At 34.1% G+C, this 22417-nt stretch overlaps 1 pseudogene; it reads right to left on the bottom strand.

Annotated features, from left to right (window-relative positions):
• Positions 1-11790: 11790 nt before the first annotated feature.
• Positions 11791-11891, bottom strand: LOC115031237 (annotated as a pseudogene).
• Positions 11892-22417: the final 10526 nt, after the last annotated feature.

Here is a 22417-nt window from a genome sequence, read left to right as displayed (position 1 = left end):
AGGAAGGAAGGAAGGAAGGAAGGAAGGAAGGAAGGAAGGAAGGAAGGAAGGAAGGAAGGAAAGGAGTGCTCCCTCACTCAGGTAAGACAAAAGGTCTCATTCATTAGAGCATAGAACTACATTGGTCTTAATAAAATTATGCTCATTTAAAATCTGAAAGTATTTTTGGTATGTACTATATAATATATAGCATAGTCTCCTGTCATTTGGTATTACAGAACTTAATTGCATTTTTACTTTTCATTACAAATTCCCACCAGGAATGTTATATTTATATTGGGAAAGACTACTATAAACAGTATTACATAACACACCATACCAAATCTCAACAGCTTTCTAAAATTAACCTTTACTGTTTGTTCATTCAAATTTGTTTCATAAGCAAGTCGGCTGGGAATGGTTGTAGGACTCAGATCAGTCTACATTTCTGTCTACCTACACACATTAGAACAGGAACTGGACTCTTTCACACACTTAAAAAACAACAAATTTCTCCATATCTCCAGAGAAAACAAATACACAAAAATAGTTTGGCTGTGTCCACTACTTAAAAGACTAAAGTCTTTCTCTTTCTCTGTCTTTCTGTCTGTTTCTCTTTCTCTCTGTCTCTCTGTCTCTGTCTTTCTCTCTGTCTATCTTTTCTGCAATTTCTATTTTGTGTGTGTCATTGAATCTGCACCTGTTTCTCTACGTGGCCTAGCAAAAAATTATTTTCAGATGTTTTTTCCATAAGACTTCTACACTCGTTCTTTCAATCCTAAAATCATGTCCAGATGTTCAAAGATTTCTCTCTTTACATTCACATGCTACATAGCTGTGAATTGGTACCCAGGGTCCAAGTATGATACTATGTTAGGGGACAGAAAAGATAGAATCTTATTGCAGACTTGTTCCTTTTAATGTACATAATATATAGTTAAGAAAACAATTGCATTGAAATAAAGCAAAAAAAATTAACTTAAATAAAATCTCTATGAAAAATACGAAGAAATGCTAAATGTGAATGCTTTCTATGAACATGAAATGAATAAATTTCCATTCATTAATTCATCTAAGAAATAGTTACCGCTTATATGTTCCATGATTGGCTCTGTTTGTAGCCATAACCACATCATACAAATTGTAATCCTCATTAAGATTATATTTTATGGCCAGTGAATTGGTTCAGCAAGTAAAGGAATTTGCTGCCAAGCTAGTTTACCTGACAATCTGAATTCAATCACTAGTAGCCACCAAACAGGGAGAACTGCCTTGCTCAAGCCTATCACCTCCATCTACAGCCCCATGTCCCTCTGCACACCAAATTGATATGAAAGTGTTTTATTTTAGTGATAAAATACATGAAAAAACTAAGCTTTTCATAATGCAGTTTTCATAAACGTCATTATAATGAAATGAAAGGGAAGGCAATAGTGTAGTTTGGTACGGTGGTAGATCAATTGTAGATCACAGCCTGAGATCTGGGACCACTGTGAGTAGTTGACCAGACAGAAGACTGGAAGGAGAGCAGAAGATGCCATGAAAACAGGAAGTAAAGGTTGGAGGCAGTATAATTACCCATGATGACCTGGTCCACTAATGTATCAAACTGTCCCATTTGGATTCACAGAAACATCAAAAACATCTTTGAAATGACTGTGATTACCCTTAGAATCAATTCACAAGTGTGACTTGATTATACGTAGATAAATAACATGTATATTTGAATTTTTGAATATGTTTTTATTTAAAACATTAAACTTTCTTTGAATGACCATCAGTGTGCTCATGCACGTGTGTGTATGTGTTTGTGTGTGTGTGTGTGTTGGTTAGTTGTTCTAACACAGGCCTTATGTCCATGCAGTGAACTACACCTTCAGCTTAAACCCATTTTGATGTCACAACTTTGCTTCATGTAGAGATCAGTTTTAACATTTACTTATTTTTTTAAATTTATTCTGAATAGATGATATCATTTCCTTTGATAAGCACACAGATAATTAATAGTTCTTAAATTTGCCACACCTTAAAATTCCTAGTCCTGTTATTTATTAGTTGCTCAGTGTGGACGATATATTTAGTTATAATACCATAAAATTATTTGAGCAACAGAAACCATGGCAATATCATACATGTTGTTTATATTTAAGAAAAAATAAAAAAATGATGTTGAATAGGAGCATATTTTATATGAACCTGGGTATCTGTAAGCACTGATGGATACTGGCTCATAATTACACTATAATCCCTAAGGACAATAAGGTATCAATCATGTTTATGTGCCCAGTTTTCTATATATTTTTACCTTATATTTACAACAAATACTTTCTGGTATTTAGCTGTCATTATGAAAACTCTGACTTATCGAACATGCTTTAAAAGATCAATACGGATTTCATATTTGTTATAAAACATTCCGAGTTTATTTCATGTTAAAATTGGTAATGGAGAACCTTTCAAAACAATAAGCTTATACTATATAACATCCAATATTTTATTTCTATTTCTCACATGTAAATTTTTTAACTAGTAAGTACAATGATATGAATAAGTAAAATTATAATGCTAAAAATTTTATTTTGCAATTTATTTACTTTTAGTTGTTATACTAAAATATGTTAAGTATGAGTAAATTGGTATATTTCTGAATGGAAAAAATTTGCCGTGTTTTTAAATAATTTAATTGTATGGTGATATCTTTTAAGTAGGCTTTCTGAAAAGTAAAGTCAACTACAACTTCTGAAAATAATGTGTTGACCAATAAATTAGTAGTTTAAGCAGAAATTACTGAGTAAAATTAAATCAATTCATTACCCTTATTTTAAGCTCAATACAGAACCCAAACACATTATTAGCATTTTTCATTAATAGGTTTATTAATCGTTTTTGCAAATATTCTGTAATTCTGATTTTTCAACATTTTAGCAGTAGTTTCTGATTCTTTCCCTGTTCTGCACTTTCTTAGAGGCATTGCCGCATCCTTACAGTAAATAAATGTGGTAATGTCTATTTTGGACTTTGGGGATGTAATCAGCACAGCTGTGTTTTATTTCGGGGAGGGCTTCATTTCTCAGCTTATGAAATTGTAGGGAAGATGATGAGATAAGTAGGAAGTAAGTAAAAGCGAAGAGTCAAGGATGGGAAACATTTGCCTCATTCTCCCCAACGATGGTGATGAAGAAAATTTGTTTTACCCCAATGGAATGTAGTCTTAAAATGGAAATAGTAACAAGGTAGCAAATCAGACCTCTCTTCCTGTGGGTCTTTGGAGTATTTGAAATTATTCATAATTTTAAGGATATTGAAATAACTCTTTCTGGACCAACATATTTGGAATACATGGTTCTCTATAGAGGTGAAATGTTTTTAGAATTTTATGTATTTTGTTCAAATAAATGATTGCATACCTGCAACTCTAAAGTATGAAGAACCAGTGGCATGGAGTATATATCTTTGGTAAATTAACATACAGAACTTAAAAGTTCTGTATTTTCCAAGATGAAACAAAATAGTTGTTAGAAAACACATTTATTAAAAAAAAAAAGAAATGTCCCTCTATCACTGTGATTTTAAATTTAGGTTTGTTTTAGCAATTATTTTAGTCTTTAAAGTATATAATTAAAAATAGTCACAATAATATATCAAGGGAAATTAGAGAGTTCTTTGGAAAATTATTTGGTTCGTGTTTTGCTGGGCAAACATATGAAGGAATGTTTCATTAAAGTGCACACAAGTGTGAAAGGCTAAAGCAGACTTATGAAGGGTCATTTTGCTGAAGCAGACACAGGAGGGTGGAGGTTCTGGTAAAGCAAGCACATGAAAGGACGTGTGATGAAGGATACTTTGCTAACAATGAGCATGTATTTGTTTGTCTTACATTTCATAGTTGAGCAGCATTTGTCAGGACTCCACAGACTCGAGCTGATTGGATGCATGGTGAGTCAATACTTGATGTTTGCAGGGTGTAGATAGGACTAAATGGAGTGACAGAGACAGAGCTTGGCTAGCTGGTACAAAGCTTGTGGTGGTTTCTTGTCTTCACTGATCTTTGCTTTCCTGAGTCACAGCTGAGAACTTCTCCTGGTCTTCCTACTGGTCCCTTTTGCTAACTCTAGCCAAGGCTGAGGCATAGCTGCCTCTGCTAGGTTGTGTAACAGCTCTTGCTAACCAGACTCTATCAAACTGGACTGTCACTATGTCTGGGAAGTGTTTGCAAGTGGATCGAGCTGCTGGTGCCTGCAAATGTGTGAACAGAACTACTGATTTCCAGGCAACGAAGATGGGAGTTGCTCCAAAGAACCTTTCTAAACAGGTCCACTTCCCTGTATACTTTGCTTTCCACTACCTCTAGTAGGTAGAAGGCTAAATGGGAGGTTAAAACATTTAAGAAACATCATTAAAACCAAGGTTTGAAAAAAATTAAACTTACAAATATTACTTATTGAGTGTGGATATTTTGTACATGGTTCAAGTGGTCCCTGTGTATCATACTCCTTGATAATAAGCAAGGAATGATCCCTGTGATGTTTTGCTGTTTGATACTAAGTCAACTTCTGGTGAAAGTAAAATTATATATAGTTTTCCATACTAAATTATTAGAGATAAAGAAAAATGTTATCAACTAGCTTACACTTGCTTGGTGTCATGGCTTTCAGAACACAGCTACAATACTCAAAGTTTACTTGAATGAACAGCCAAGCTACAGCGAGCAGATCCACAGCCTCGTATTTTAAGACTAATTTGAAGTCATGCCTCATAATTAGTACTAATCTTTCATGCCCTGAGTAGGGTAATGGTAGAGTTATCAGAGAAGTTGCATCCCCAGACAGTGGAACAGACAGATCTCCCCATGATGGCTACATTTACAAACAAAAGAGTTACATTGAGCTACATGACACTGAAATATTTTCTATTCACCAAGAAATACAACTAAATATAACTGAAGAATATCACTGAAAAAACCTGAGGATTTTATGACTCCTTCAACAAGATATGCAAAATCAAGTCATAGAAATAAACTCAAATATTGTTCAGAAACTCCCTCCCCCACAACTGTCTTTACATTCAGTAATATACTCCTCTCTCAACCTTTTTCTGAACATTTCACCTCGTATTGAGCTGGTATAAAAATCGTGAAGTATTTGGGGTGCTTTATAGCAACTTGAACAATCAAACTCCATCGAGCAGCAAAAGCTGCTTTCCAAATATGGAGTTGATCCTGATCACCAAAAGCCTGTGTTCTAGGAAAAAAAAAAAAAAAAAAAAACCTAAGCAAACACAAAGCAATCACCTTTAGCTCCACCACCCATTTCTCTAAAGGAACTACTACACACTCGTGGTTATTATGTCATGCTGCTTCGTGTTGTGGCTCAGAGGCATCAGAGTTGTGTAGGACTGTCCATTGCTTCTCTCCATAGGAAGCTTGCATGTCAGTTTCTGGAACCATGAAAGCTAGTCCTCAGCAAGGATTCAAGTCAATTTCAGCTCAGAGGCCTCTGGGTTCTACAACTTGGATACATGGTGTTCAGCAATAGCTACTTACGTTACTCCTCTAAATGGCAACAAGGATAATATCAATAACATATACAATTTTTAGTATCTCTTAAAGAACCCCAACCAACAACTCTAAGGAAGGATTCTCATACCTATATTTAGATTTTTTGTTGGAAGGCCTTTGGCTTTTGGAGGAAGCATTATCAGCCCACTTGATTTAATTTCATTTAAACTGTATATTAATATTTAGAGGTAAGGCTCTGTTAATATAGATGGAAATGAGATGGAAATAGTTTAAAAGCCAGAAATTCAAGGAGTTTGATGTGATATTGTGTCTTCTCAGAGTGTTAGAAACTACATTTGTAAACTCAAAGAAAAACTTAGAGATTGGTTATCCAATACCAAATGGTCAATCCTGAAAACATGCATATGAGTAACATTATACAAACTGCTCTGGGTGTATTTCTGAATATAAGTGTATGCATGGGACAATCATTAATGAAAAAAAGCAAGGTGTGTATATGGTAGGGTTTGGATAAAAATAAGGGAAAAGAATAATCTTGTCATATTATCATAATATAAAAAGGGTTTGAAAAAGTACAGTATTAAGGTAGAATGAGAAAATAATCCAAGGGTTTGGGGGGTTAGATATACTCATAATTCACTGTAAAGATATATGAAATTATGAAAGAAAAATATTAAAATATTATTTTACTTAAAAAATAAGATGAATTGATGCCCAAATATAAGGAAAAGTTTGGGTGGTGAGGAAGGTCAGTGGACATGTGGGGGAACATGCTCATAGAAGCAGGAGGAATGGGGATAGGGGGGTTGTATAGAGGAAACAAGGAAGGGGACTAACATTTGAAATGTAAATAAAATAACCAATAAAAAATGCCTTCCTATTAGTCAGTGTTCCCTTGAGGCTTGTAAATCCTTCTCTAGAACATCAACATGAACATCCATTGATACTCTGAGATGCTGAAAAAGAAAGAAAGAAAGAAAGAAAGAGAGAGAGAGAGAAGGGGGAGGGAGGGAGGGAGAGAGAGAGAGAGAGAGAGAGAGAGAGAGAGAGAGAGAGAGATGATATGAAGAAACACACACAAACTTCTGTGAGTAGCTATTTATCCAATTCATTGCCTCACGTGACATTCTTTCTAGCCTTGCTTACTCTTTATTATAAAATAAATGTCTTTATTTGTATTACCTATGTTACTAATAGAGATCATTGGCTAAACAATATACTGTTCTCAGTATTGCAAAAGATTTTGTTTTCACCTTATAATCATTTCTCTAAGTGCTGTACTACTTAGATTAATCTTTCAATTTAACACATCCCAGTGTCCTTTGAGAGGAAGCCTCAGTTGAGGAGTTTCCTCCATTAGATTTGCTCATGTAAAAATATCTGTGGAGTATTCTCTTGCTCATGGATATAGGAAAGTCCAGCTTTGCAGGCAGCAATATCCCAAGTCAAGTGGTTCTGAGCTGTACAAGAAAGTTAACTAAGCATGAACCTGTGACAAAGCAAGCTGTTCTGCTAAGTCTCCCTTTGGTAGTAGACTGTGTCCTGAAAGTATCCAACAGCTACAGTTTTTCCTAAGTTACAACAACATAAAAAAGAAAAAAGAAAAAAAAATCAATCATAAGTTGGTTTTTATGGTGGTGTTTTTCTCAGAACAGAAAGAGGAGAACAAGGTTGAAGTTCACTCTTTTTTACTTAACTATGCATTGTTCTCATGTGATAGAACTAACCATGGTATTGATTTGAAAGCCTCCAAAAACTATCCAGAAACTTCAAGTAAATCGACAATTCTACTTTCACATTCTATCTGACACTATATGGTAACTATACCTGAGAGCGATTGTGAGTTTCTTAAAAAGCATAAAGTTCTTTGATCTGCTAGAAGATTGTGTAATCTATCATTTAGAACTGAAGTGTTCTTAAAGGAGTTAACAAAAAATAAGTTGAAAAGAAAAGTAAGACAGTTGAGCCTTCTTCTGCATCAGTGATCTCAAAGAGTCTGCTCATAGTTAGAACTGCTTGACTCAAATTCATTGACTACTGTAATTACTTCCTGATAAACTTTAAGCAGAAAGAAAAAAATCAACCATTGAAAACATGACACACACACACACACACAAACAAAACAAAACAAAACAAAACAAAACAAAACAAAACAAAACAAAACAAAACAAAACAAAACAAAACATCCCATGGGTATATGACGAGTACCTTCCATGTAAGTACACCAAGCATAAAATGAGAGCTTCTCTCTTAAATACTTCTGTATCATTTGAAATTTGTAAAGGATATAACTATGTCTTCGTAAAGAAGATTAATACAATAACAAGATCCCCTAATGTGTGGGTAAGAGAACCCTGTTACTATATAATATGGCACAGATCCATGTTACTATATAATGGGACACAGTTGTGTTATATGTTACACATTGAACATAAGACTTTAGTATGACCCGTGAGGTCAAGTTTTAATACAAATCAAGCAAATACCCTTGTTGTTTCAGAATCTTAGATTTCATGATTATATATATATATATATATATATATATATATATATATATACCCATATGTATACACATGTATATACACACATATATAATTATATATATTAAAACTTATATTGCTAATTTTTACTACTAACTGAAGAAAAGATGGTTTCTGCATCTTAGCCATCACATATATTGATTTTCACACATATTTGTGTATTCATGTATATGTATACATATATACACTTACATAATAATATGTAGATAAGCTTCTGTATCATTTACTTATCTCCTACATATAATGCATAACATAAATTTCTATTATGTTTTCATATTCTATATCAACCTAGAAGTCATTGAAGGTCCAGCCACGAGAGTAATATAGTGATTGAGCTTTACTGTTTTCTTTCTTTTTCCTTTTTTAAAAATTTCTTTCTTTTTATTTTAAACTCCAGATTTTATTCCCCTCTGACAGTTCCAAATCCAGTACCTCCTCCCTTCACCCCTGTCCACATGAGGATGTCCCCACCCCCACCCCCACCCCACCTAACCTCTAAACTCCCTGGGGCTTCCAGTCTCCTGAGGGTTAGGTGAATCTTCTCTGACTGAACCCAGACCCCGCAGTTCTCTGCTGTGTAAGTGTTGTGCCCTCATATCAGCTTATGTATGTTGCCTGGTTGGTGTTCCAGTATCAGAGAGATCTTGTGGGGTCCAGATTAATTGAGTCTGGTCCTCCTACAGGGCTACCCTTCTCCTCGGCTTCCAGGTTTCCCATAATTCAACCACAGGGGTCAGAAGCTTCTGTCCATTGGTTGAGTGCAAATATCTGCATCTGACTCTTTCAGCTGCTTGTTGGATCTTTTAGAGGGCAGTCATGATAGGTCCCTTTTAGTGAGCACTCAATAGCATCAGTAATAGTGTCATGTCTTGGGAAATCCATTTCAGTTGGATCCCACTTTGGGCCTATTGCTGGATCTTTTCCTCAGACTCTTTTCCATTTCCATCCCTGCTATTATTTCAGACAGGAACAATTATGGGTCATAGTTATAACTGTGGGATGGATGGCAACCCCATCCTTCATTTGATGCCCTGTCTTTCTGCTGGATGTGGGTTCTAAAAGTTCCCTCTCCCCAAATTAGGGCATTTCATCTAAGGTCCCTCTCTTTGAGTCCTGAGAGTCTCCCACTTCCCAGGTCTCTAGTGCATTCTGGAGGGCCTTCCATACATCTTTCCTCTCAATGAATGTTTCCATTCTTTCTGCTGGCCCCCAGAGATTTCAGTCCTTTTCCCCCACCAAGTACCTGATCATGTTCCCCTCTCTGCCCAAACGCCTCCCCCGCCAGCCAATTGCCTTTCCCTCCCACATCCCTCCACCCCTGCTGTGATTTCTTTCTTCTCCCTCCCAAGAGGGACTGAGGCATCCTTACTTGGGCCCTTCAGTTTGTTGACCTTTTTGAATTCTGTGGGCTATATCTTGGGTATTCAACTTTTTTTTTCTGGCTAATACCCACTTATTAGTGAGTACATACCATGCATATGCTTTTTGGTCTGAGAGACCTTCTTAGGATGGCATTTCCATCAATTTGCCTGTAAACTCAGGATGTCCTCATTCTTAGTAGCTGAGTAGTATTCCATTATGTAAATGAACCACATTTTCTGTATTCATTATTCTGTTACAGGACATCTAGGCTGTTTCCAGCTTCTGGCTATTACAAATAAGGCTGCTATGAATATGGTAGAACATGTGCCCCTGTGGCATGGTAGGGCATCTTTTGGGTATATTCCCAAGAGTGGTATTGCTGGGTGTTCAGGTAGATCTATTTCCAATTTTTTGAGGAACTTCCACATTGATTTCCAGAGTGGTTTTATCAGTTTGCTATCCTACCAACAATGGAGGAATGTTCCTCTTTCTCTATGTGCTCTCCAACATGTGCTGTCTTCTGAGGTTTTGATCTTAGCAATTCTGATTGGTGTAAGGCATTTCTGTGATTCCTAGGAACTTTGAACATTTCTTTATGTTTTTCTTAGCCATATGAGATTCCTATGTTGAAAATTCTTAGTTTAGTTCTACATCCCACTTTTTTTGATTGGGTTGTTTATTTTTTTGGTGGTTAACTTCTTGAGTTCTCTATATATTTTGAATATTAACCCTCTATGGGATGTGTGGTTACTGAAGATTTTTTTCCCAGTCTGTAGGTTGACGGTTTGTTTTATTGGCTATGTCTTTCACTTTACAGAAGCTTTCCAGTTTCATGAGGTCCCATTTACCAATTCTTCTTTAGAGCATGAGCCATTGGAGTTCTGTTTTTTTTTTTTTATTTTTTCAGTTTTTATTGAGAAATAGCTCATAGATATAAAAGTATATAAATTACAGCCATATAATATATTTCTTTTACACACTATATGATTGTGAAAAGATAATCAGAATAAAACAAATGAACACATGCATCTTTTCTGCTATTTACTATAGTCAGAGTTTCTCTGTGACCTAATTTTAAATGTTATAGACAAATGTTATAGACATTTAAATGTGCCTATGGGCATGTGTAAATGTCTGTAATAGTACTAAGAATGATGCTGTACATTACAATTCCAGAATCCATTTAGCATGTAACTATACACTGTTCTTCATAATCCCCAGTCCCTCTTTTCTCTCCTCTCTTGCTCCTGGTAATGAGCATTCTATTTGGTACTTCATAGCACTAGGCTTAGTTAGCTTGCATATCTATGTTGGATCATGCACTATTTACTTTTTAATGCCTGGCTTATTTTTCTCATTATAACATTTTCCTTGTTCATCCATGGCTAGTTTTATTTCCTAAGTACATACAACAGGGTTACTGCTGCATCAAAAATCAGGATTATGCAACTATATTTTAGTTTAGCAATCTCCAAGGGTGTTTTCTCCTACAATAACTTTTCCATTTTATATTTCCATCAACAGTACAGGACCTTCCTTTGGTTCTTCAATCTTTCTAGCTTTCCTTACGTTTATATTAGCTCTATATACAAACATTTCAGGATATATCGGTCTGTAAATTAATTAATGCAGAAAGTGTTCTTAATACATTTTATAGTTATTTAAATATATTTCATAGTTCTTTAAACATATTTCATAGATATTTAAATATATGTCCTATTTATTTATTTATTTATGGGGTTTTTTTTGTTTGTTTGTTTTTTTTAGTTTTTTTTTTTTTTTTAGGTTTTTTGAAACAGAGTTTGTATAGTCCTGGCTGTCCTGGAACTCACTCTGTAGACCACGCTGGCCTCAAACTCAGAAATCTGCCTGCCTTGACCTCCCCAGTGCTGGGATTAAAGACATGTGCCACCACTGCCTGGCATATTTATTTTTCTAAATACCTGAAAAACTTTTCTCTTCTGCTAAAATGCATAACAAATTTTATGGGTTTTTCATAAATATATTAGTGTTCTTTTGTTTCCTGAAAAATCTATAGTTAATTTACCCACTATAATGGTAAAATAATTAGACAATAATAAATCCTATTTGGATTTGCTTTCCAGACAAATACATGAAGTGGTTAATCAAAGAGCAGCAGTCTATATTCAGCAGAACTTCTGTGCATGGATTCACAGTAGTGTTGCCAAGTACTTTGGGAACTGGAGGTAAAGAATTATGTGTTCTGGCTACTGTTTGATTTGTGGGATTTTTGTTTGGTTTGGTTTGTGTGTGTTTGTGTGTGCGTGTGTGTGTGTGTGTGTGTGTGTTTTGCTTGCTTTCTCTTTCTCTCTCTCTCTGTTTATCACTGGAGATGAGATAGGTGGTCCATGTATGTCATGCCTATGTTGTAGAATGTGGACTCTCAGATTCTACACCACTGTCGTTAGGCCCAAGGGCCTCTTCCATCCTTGTCAAGGGGAGTGCTAACCTTCTCTCCTTTCATACAACACTCTACACCACTGTCAATGCTTGTCACTTACCATTATTATTCATCCATGCTTTGATAATCTCCTATATCCATGGAACTGTGAGGCAAATTTTCCTTCTAAAAGTGGCCATGGTCATGGTATTTTTATGTCACTGTCAAGTACCCAATATAGTTAGTACACATGTTCATGTGCTTACCTTAAGAGAACATATCATTTGTTTTCAGTATGAAACTGGGATGAACATTAATACTCAAGATTTTTTGGATGTTTTTCATATCTCTCTGACAAATGTTTAAAAGAATTTTTGAATCCTAAGGTTGGTTTTTTATTAAAACTTGCCATAAATGTTCAATATAAAAAATACAAATCTTAGTGACAAAGGTATGAAGAAAGTTTCAAACAAACATATGTGAATTCACTGTAGTTTAGTACAGGACAACAATATTTTTCTTAAAATACAACAAAGATCATTAAATTTTGACTCCCTGAAGTGAGAAAACCAGTTAAACAAACTAGTCAGATTGTACATTACATTATACTATCTCTACATATAATTATATCTCTAGGCACCAGACTTACAGATACAGGGGGTAAATTCTATTACCAAATTTTCTAATTTCAGACCAGAGAAGATGCCCATTAAATTCAGTATCCTAATATCCAAAATTATACAATCATGCAGTGGTGTTCTTTTGATTCACTTAGCTTATGTAATTTTACATGACATTTCTAGTCCCAACATTTTTCAAATACTGTGTTTCACTATGTTTATGACCAAATAGTATTCTATTGTATAAACCACATGTTTCCTGACCTTTTAGTCATGATAAATTATTCTTTGTAAAGTGTGACACTTCTTTTAATTTTCTCCTCTCAGGAATCTTATCACAGCGATGATAAAAAATTTTAAAATAAATAAATAAATAAATAAATAAATAAATAAATAAAAATTTATGCCTATATGTGGATATTCTTACTCATCTACTTCTGTCATCAAATAGTATCGCATTGTACATTTTAGCAAATATCATCAATTTATGGAAAATTACTCATTTCTTTTATTGAAATGGGATATTCTATTCTCTTTTCAATACTTTATGGCTAGCATCTAGGAATTACAAAATATAACTTTTTGTCTATTTTTGTGTAGCCAATGATTATACTAATGAACAAATTGTAACTTATGATTTAAAAATTGAGTAATAGACAGAAAAATTGAGCATTGAAATTGTTATTTTTGTGTTTTAATAGGTGTTTTTCCTGCAGTATAATATTTTATCTCCTTTAATGCACATGATTATAATTATATTTTTGGTTCTAATAAATTGTACTTTGTATTGTTATTTTTATATTTCTTAAAATATTTTTTAGATATTAAGGATTTGGATATTTTGTATGTTTTATTTATCAGGCAGAATATTTATAAGGTTTTACTTTATGGATCATGGTACTTGGAACTTTTGGTTATTTACAGATTTGTGGCTCTTAATTATCACACCAAGCATTCACAAATGCCCTCTTAGTTTGTCCATTTATCTTTCTTTTACTAGTTCAACCTTATTAATATTTGTCTTTTTCTAGTTTGTATTTTCCTATCTCCATATGCATGTAATTATGTTCACTCCAACTCCTCATTTACTGATATTACAGTTACACCAAGTGAGGTTATTTTTAAAAAGACCTACCTCTTTCACGCTAAAAATTCAAAAATTTTAAATTGTTCATTTCTATCTTGTAATTTAAAGTTTCTTATAAATTTCATTTAAAAATAATTTCTAGCATGTTTATTGATGGCAAATATTCTCAAACAAGAACTTCTACTTATTGTAGAATATATGCTTGGTTATTATTAAATAAATTTGGAAATCTAGAATAAACTTGATTATTTCATATAAAATTAATTAACATTTCTCTACTCAGTCTTTTCTATTGACTAAATATGACTTGTAAAATGGGACAAAAAGATTTTAAGAGCCTAAAGTAGTAAATAATATCAAAAAATAGTGCTCAGCTGCCACACAGTGCAGTTGAACGTATGAGCTCATAATTCTGACAGCATGGATTAAGAGCCCTGTAAGCTATGGCCAGACAACATTCTAGTACAGAGGTTGAAGTGTGGGCACATATTCCTCCCATTAACTAGGAGCTTTTGGCATTCAGTAACTGCTAAGAGGGAAAAATCAGTTTTCCTTAATGATGTGAACCTATTAAATTAACCCCACACCAGAAAGACCTGTCTTGACAAAAGAATAGCTGAAAATAAAAATTTGGTTTGAAAACAAAAACAAACAAACCCACCTCTCTCTACCCCAGAAACATTCTCCATTTCTTGTTCAGAAAATAGTATATCCTGACTTCCACCCCCAGAAAGAACAGTCAAATTATTTAAAATTTTAATCCCTTATATGCATGTATAGCAGGAGACATGATTTTGCAGGCTCACTGTCCAATGGCGAGAGGAAAAGATCCCACAGAACTGAATTATGCTTTGTCCTGAACTACATGACATGGGTGCTGGTAACTGAACTTTCCTCCTTGTACTCTTAACTACTGAGCGAGCTTTCTATCCCCTGAGATTTAATATTCTAAAAAGGAACATAGGAATAAGATGAGGACAAATGAAGAATGAGCATCACACCATAGAACAAGTCAGTATCAGAATTATTAAATAATATCATAGTCTTTTGCAGAGTTAAGTTTATCCAACACTACTGAAATAAAATTTAACTTTCCACTTTGTATCTTATTTCAATGATGTCACTTGCTTCTCATTTTTGAATAACACTTTTTTTGTATGCAACATATTGTTTCCTTTTAGGTGAACACATTTTTATTTGGAAATAAATCTTATCATTAAAAGAACTTAAGTAAAAGGATCATTCTTTATTTGCTGTTTTATTGACAAATGAATATTTGGGTATAAACTGATGTAATGTAAATGATATATTTGGACTGCCCAGATGAAAATGATTAGCTACTTCACTACAATATAGTTAGCAATATTCTGTAATATAAATGCACGTTAAAATTTTATTTCTGACACTATAAAGATCATAGATAGAATACAAAGTACTGAAATTCAGTATTAACCTCAGTATATGACATTAGATAACATTACTGTATACTTTATAAATAGAATTTAAATATTGCCCCATCTATATATCTGGCAAAGTATATATCTTTATATACTTTGTCTGTTCTGGTATAATATTTCCTACTTTTTATCATTAATATAATTTACTATTTTAGGAGGCTCTTAATAGAGAAGGAAGGGCCATATGCAAGCCCCAGTTTCAATATTTTTAAACTGCCTATATATCAAAAGTGCATTAGCTACACTGAAACTCGTTCTTTCTCATGTACTTCACTAATACTGAAAATTACAATAATTTATAAAACTAACCAAATCTGGAATTATGGAAGAATGAGAATATTCAAAAGAATAAACACTTGCAAGACAAATAACACAGTACTGTATCATCAAATACCCTTACTTTAAATCATGAATAAAACATCATTCTATAATATTTAGTAGTTTCCTAATGTAGAAGATTTAGAAATGCACTTAATTATATTTTAAAAGAAATCCAAAGCCTCAGTTTTTCCTTTTTTCTTTTTCCTTTTTTTCCCCTAAAAATGTGATTAAATATTTTTATCCACTTTAGAATGAAAGTTCTCAGATGATTCCTTGAAAGTCATTCTTCTGGTTACATGACCAATGAACACCTCTTATTACATAAGATATTCACAGACATGGTTGTTGTTATCTCATGTCATTGCTGGTCATTAAAGTATTGATGTTTACTGAGAAGTTCTAAGACAAGGAACAAGCAATCAACACATGTTTATTCATACATCAGAATACTTATGCTAACTTTCAAAATGTAGATGTGATAGACAAATCGGTTCTTTGAAAATACTGTCTTTATTGAAATGCCATCAAACGATGACTGATTTATTCTACGAAGGATTAAGAAGACTTGAAATCTTCGGCACATAAATACACTGATCTTGAAAAGCAAGTTTCAGAATATTCATATATTTCTGTAACTTTAAACATTTAATCCCCAAATTTATCACCTTTATCTGCATATTAAGTTGGAAATTCTACCATAATAAAATCTATAAATAAATTATGGGCCAATAATATGACTCAGTGTTTGAAAAGCATGCAATGTTTACTTTCTGAGTTTGGTATTAGAGTACATAATAGGAAGAAAGAACTGACTATTTTTTCTCTCATCTGCATGAGCATGATATGGCACATGGTCTAAAATCTCTCCAACCAATGACCATGGTGATGATCACAACAATAATAATGTCTTACAATCGTGATCAGGATTTACTCTGATGTGGTGTTGCACAGTGCTATTTCCAGCATTAGTAAGGATAAAAAAGAAAATTGTTGCATTGTAAGCTAACCTGAACTACATAAGAGATCCAACCACAGAAATAAATGATTAAAGAAATTATATCTTAATTATCAAGGACGTTAATCTTGTTTTCACACTTGGATTTAACTAAAAGTTAAGCTACTGAGCATAGCTAAGAGATTTTTCTTTTTGATCAGTTTATTTGAAGGGAAAAAAAAAGATTCAAACTGTCATTAGTACCTTCTAGTAACAGCCAAACTAAATGGAGGTCAATGAAAGATTTTGTTTACCTGTCTGCCATTACTCCTGCAGTGACTATCTTTCAAACACTTGTTAGTATTATTGTTGCTGTGTTTCTTCACTGACATGAGTAATCTAGTTTATTCAGCTTTCCTTCATGAACTGGATATGAGCAGTTCTCTAGGAACCCAAGACTTTCAATACAACACTTGTATTGATGAGGACCCAGCCTTGGTTACTGAACAAAGACTATGTTCTGTATCTCCCTAGTATGACACAGCCATTGTTTAACTATTCAGATATTAATATATAGACAATTTAATAAATCTTTTTAAATGTATATTCAATTAGTTCTGTATCTATAGTAAACCCTGACTGATATAGATGAATATTTTCCCATGGAATAAGATCCCCTGATAAAAGCAACTTAAAGGAGAGACAGTTCATTTTGACTGACAATTTGAGGGAACAGTCCATTATGGTGGGAAAAAAAAGTACTCACACCAAGAGCACAAGGAAGCTGGTCATCTTCAATTAACAGTAAATTCTCTGTAAGTATTGAATGTAAAATAAAGCATCCATCCTGGAAGTTACAGAGCATTACTTTGTCATTAGTTTATTACACTTATTGGAAAACCCTTAAATATATTTAGTCTTCTGGAAATTATGAATATGATATTATTATTTTTTTTATTATAAGAAAGTAAATAGTCCTCTTTTCAGTCCACTTTCTAAACTTCTAAGGCTGCAACATCCATTAGCATTAACTTTAAATGCATTGTAACAACTCATAAAACATAGCATTTTTTAAAGCATCTATTTAGTTCTATGTCTCTTTTTTGTACCCTTCTTTTACATATTTCCTCTGTCATAGTTGACATGAGGTTTCCTCGAGTCTACTCCCTGATATCACTCTGCTGCCTAGACTAGTTTTCCTCTTCTATTAAAGATAGTCAAGTACTTCTTAGATTGTGCTAACATCCTGGTACAGTTAATGTCTATTTTCCAGTTGATGGAATTTAGAATTGCCTGAGAAATGTGGTATTGGAGATGCTTCGGGTGATTATCTTGATTAAATTATTTAATGTGTGGATGCACATCTTAACTGTGTGCTAGATAACTTCTTGTACCTGGCATCGTGGCCTGTAAATATGGAGAAAGTGTTCTGAGTACTAACATGTATTCCTCTCTAAGCTTCTAATTACAGATGTGAGCAGCTCCTATATGCATTTGCTATATTGAGTCCCCACTGTGAAGGAATGTAATCTGTAACCACAAGTGAAAACAATTCTTTCTTCAAAAAAAACCTCCAAGAAACAAAAATAATAACAAGATCATGAAATGTGGGAATTGCCAGAAGTTCATGTTGTGTCACTCTGTCAGTATCACGTAACAACCCTGCCATCACTTTCAACTGAGAAGTTTTAATCACTGCAGACAATGTAATTACACATACTCTCTCTCTCTCTCTCTCTCTCTCTCTCTCTCTCTCTCTCTCTCTCTCTCTCTCTNACACACACACACACACACACACACACACACTCACGGACACAGGGACACATGGGTGTGTGTGTGTGTGTGCACACTGTGCTCCCAACAAACTTGACAAAATGCAGTAGTTCTTTGTGACTACTAGAGCTAAATTCTGCTTTCACTCTCAGTGAGCCATTTGAATTCAGAGACTAAAGATAGGAAAACAAAACTATACAATTCTCAAGGCCATCTCACCTTGAATAGTTTTGAATATCCCTTACTAGGCATACAACCTGTTCTTTCTGAAATTCCTGACTTTTGGCTAGTGAGGCTCTGAGACCTCACTCTTATTTGTATCTATGATATGCCTCATACATTTAAGTCTTCAATTCTGTCTGCCTTATAAATGGAAAAAGGAAAGTAGTATATCCAATTGCTGTCAAAGGATCTACCTGTTCTATTGGGAGAAATAGTTTTGTTTATTTATAAAATGGTAGCAAAAATTTGCCACACAGTATATCAAACTCAACTACATTATACATGGCTACCAACTTTGGAAGTCAACCTGATCACCTTAAGAACTTGACCTCTATATCCAAAAGCAAGGACAGCATTCTGATTACCACTGGTGATTGGGAGTTCTTGAAAGAAATGACCTGTTGAGAATTTTTTTCAAAAATTTCTAGAAATATAGAATTCCAAGGAATGATAAGTGCAAATTAGTTGAGCTAGGTACTAATTACTTTTAACTTAGTCTCCAAGGACACTCTTTTACACAAAGTATAAATTGAGTCTATTCCATTGAAGATGGGATGTCCGTTAACAAAGGACAGAAAAAGTAAATGTGATTCATTTATACAATGAAGTTTACTTAGCTGTTAAATATGACATCATGGCACGTGCAGACATATAGATGAAACTAAAAAGTATTATCTTCAATGAGGTAACCTAACCTCATAAAGATAAATACTTTATACATTCATAGATATGTGGATATAGGCTATTAAGTAAATGAAAACCAAGCTAAAGTCTGTAGATCCATGGAGGATAGGTATAGGAGGGCTCTAGAGTAAACACATGCATATTCCTAAGGGGGAAATAGAATAGATTTTTATGGATAGAATCATGGTGGGTGGCGATGCAAATGGGAGGATTATGTGGGGAGGAGGAAAGGAAATACAATAACGTAAAGAATATGGGACAATACATCTGGAATTCGTGTGTAGTTAGTGGATGATATGGAAACCTAGTCCAGTAGAAACTTCCTAAAATATATGAAGTCACTCTTAGTGAGATTTACAAATAATAGGAGATACAGTTTCAACTGGCTATCTTTTAATATCAAACAGGATTTTCAGTAATAGGATTGGGATGTCTGCAACTGAGTGGATGGCCAAGAGGGTCCCATATAAATATGTAAATAACCCAGGCCATTGGTAAGGAAAAGATTTCTATTTACAAAATGACAGTGGACATAAATGGCTGAAGGCAATACCCACACAACTCATTGAACATGGAAAAGTAAAGTTGGTGCTTACATGGGACCCTCAGACCTGTAGTCTAGTCTCTTTGGTGAGAGAAGAAATAGTTAGCTCTACCAAAAGAGAAACATAAATGCAAACTCAGACATAAAATATCTATAATCTGTCCTGCTTGCAAGCTATGGCACAGCAATGATAGCATACAACTTGTAGGAGTAGCAAACTAATATGCTTACTTCCATGAGATGCAATCTGTACCTGACACTGCTTGTGTGACCAAGAACCAACTTCTATATGATAGCTTTTCTTCATCTGACTAATTTTATTTTATCATGTTTTGTTATTATCTCTTAGAAGCCTGTTCTTTCTTGGTGAGAGATAGAAATGGATTGAGAGGGGAAGGAAGGGGAGTAGGAGGAATCTGTATTAGAGGGAAGGAAAATATAACCAGATTATATTGTAAATAAAATTAAATATAATAAGAAAATAAATAAATATGTGCAAATATATGCATAGATAAATAGATAGATGGATAGGCAGATGATACAGAGACTAATGAAAGGTTTCTTTAAATTTATTTTCAGGGTCTTTCCCAATGAAGTGTCAATAGGAAACTGATTTAATTTCAGATTTTTCATTACTAAAATATATAATGAAACAAATAAAAATGAATAAACAAGTTGAATATGGGAGAATGGAGCTTTCTAACTATTCTGAAATAGAAATTCCTGGTTTCTTTAGAAACTCAGTTGCGTCATGTGATGTTTTTCTGGAAGCTGTCTTGTGAGAGGGCATGTGATATTCGCTGCAGTTGATGCTGAAGGGATATTTGGAAAGAGTATAAATGGAACCCTACAATGAATACAAAGGCTCTTTCATTGCAGCACCATTCAATGCTTCACTAGTCTTCCTTCTTCACTGGTTGTCATTGGTCTTCACAGGTCTTTGCTGGTCTTCACTTAAAAGAGAGAGAGGTACCAAAGAACTTTACAGGGTATTCTGGTTGCTTCGTGATACTTCTGTTGACTCCTGTTGAATCAGACAAGCCTTGTGGTTTCTGCTGTTATCTCTTCTGCTACTAATTCCTGTTTGGTGTTTGCTATTGAACTGGACTCCTGGTATCCTGACAATGAAAACTAGAATCCTGCCAAAGAACTACTAAATAGACCCAACCATCCTGGTCCTATTAACTTTCTCCCCAAGAGATTGAAGCATTTAAGAACCCTAAGTAGAGTAGGTTTAGAAAACAGTCAAGTCGGCCATCACTGGAAAGAGAGGCCCACTGGACTTGCAAACTTTATATGCCCCAGTACAGGGGAACGCCAGGGCCAAAAACTGGGAGTGGGTGGGTAGGGGAGTCGGGTGGAGGGTATGGGAGACTTTTGGGATAGCATTGGAAATGTAAATGAGGAAAATACCTAATAAAAAATATTTAATAAAAAAAAAACAGTCTAAGGCTATACCATTCACTTCAGTTTGGAGAGTGTGTCCAGAGAAAGAGTAATCTACATTCCCTATTGGTGCAGCTTCTACTGTGTCACTTCCCCAGGAAAGATGGTTGGTGCTTGTGGTCACTTGTTTACAAACTTTCTTAATAAATGGCTGCTTGCTGCATCTGCCAGGATACTAAAAATTGTTCAGACAGGACACTGACATAATACCAATGCTCAACCAGATATGGACAACAGAAATGTGTTTGCAATGACAAATACTTTTAATGATATGGTTGCAAACAATACAAAACAGTACAAAAGATACTAAAATGTCAAAGGTATGGAGAGGGTTAAAGCTATGAATAAAACAGAATTGGAATAGAAGCACAAAGCATCATGACAGAAACAATCAGTTAGGTTGAAAGGCCTTACAAAGATATGGAAGCAAGTGTAGGGATTTTCTAAAATGACATCTATAAAAGAAAAACTGTGATTTGGTAATAGGACTCAGGGGGAATAGGCATTTGTGTGAAGCCAGATGATCTGATTTTGATGCCAGCATCCATGATGAAAGTGAAGAACTAATCCCCAAATTTGTTCTCTGACCACCATACCCATGCTATGGTGTGTGCAGACACACACACATACACACACACACACGAATATATTCAAAATAAAATTGCTAAACACTAAAACTCTGGAAAATTAAGGATTGTCTAAGGAATTTAATATAAGGGAAATACCAATAAATCAATATAAATTCATGTTATTGATATGTCATATAAATTATTATCTTCATTATGATGCCAATAATGTTTATAAAGTTTATGTACTTTATAAACACTGTGTAAAAAAGAAACATATCTTATTTTTTAACGAATGAATAAGCAGTGTTAAAATCAATAAAACCTATATCTTTATTGATCTTTTAATATGTTCATGAAGCTAGGCTTGAATCAGTATGCTTTGAAAATCAAAGATTCTGGACAATCATGTTGCCAGGATGACATTTATATTTTCTATGATGAGTTGCACATAAGCAACTTCTATGGAATAATAGTGTTTCTAATGGTTGCAGATTCCATCCCTTTGATATTGCTTATTTCAATGTATGATTTTTTTCACAATGTATGTTTTACACTGACTTTATTTGTCTGTGTTTATAACTGTACTATACAATATTGTATAAAAAAAACAGTCGAGTTCCCTTAGATCTTTCGCACATATTAAATAACTAAGGGAAAAACCTTTAAATGTATAGAAATTAGGGGTTTGTAGTTTCTTAGTATAGTATGGTTGGTTTTGTACTGTAGTTATAATTCTTTTGCTGTTATGACTTACATATATCTAAGTTTTGCTTCCCAGATGTAATTGTCATTTCAGAGGCTTACTGCTGAATAAGCTCACCCTTTCTAGTATTTTCTGAACTCTGGATGATTGGTTGAACTCAGAAATTCTGGCTCATTCTGACTGATTCAATCTGGCTTTTCACTGAAATGCTCTGCTTGACCTTAAACTAACTCAGTCAAGTTGTTCTAATCTCCTGC

The sequence above is a fragment of the Mus caroli genome, chromosome 5 (genome assembly GCF_900094665.2).
Source record: "Mus caroli chromosome 5, CAROLI_EIJ_v1.1, whole genome shotgun sequence".
Classification (NCBI taxonomy): domain Eukaryota; kingdom Metazoa; phylum Chordata; class Mammalia; order Rodentia; family Muridae; genus Mus; species Mus caroli.
Note: the sequence above shows the minus strand (reverse complement) of the source record. Positions and strands in the feature narration are given on the sequence as shown.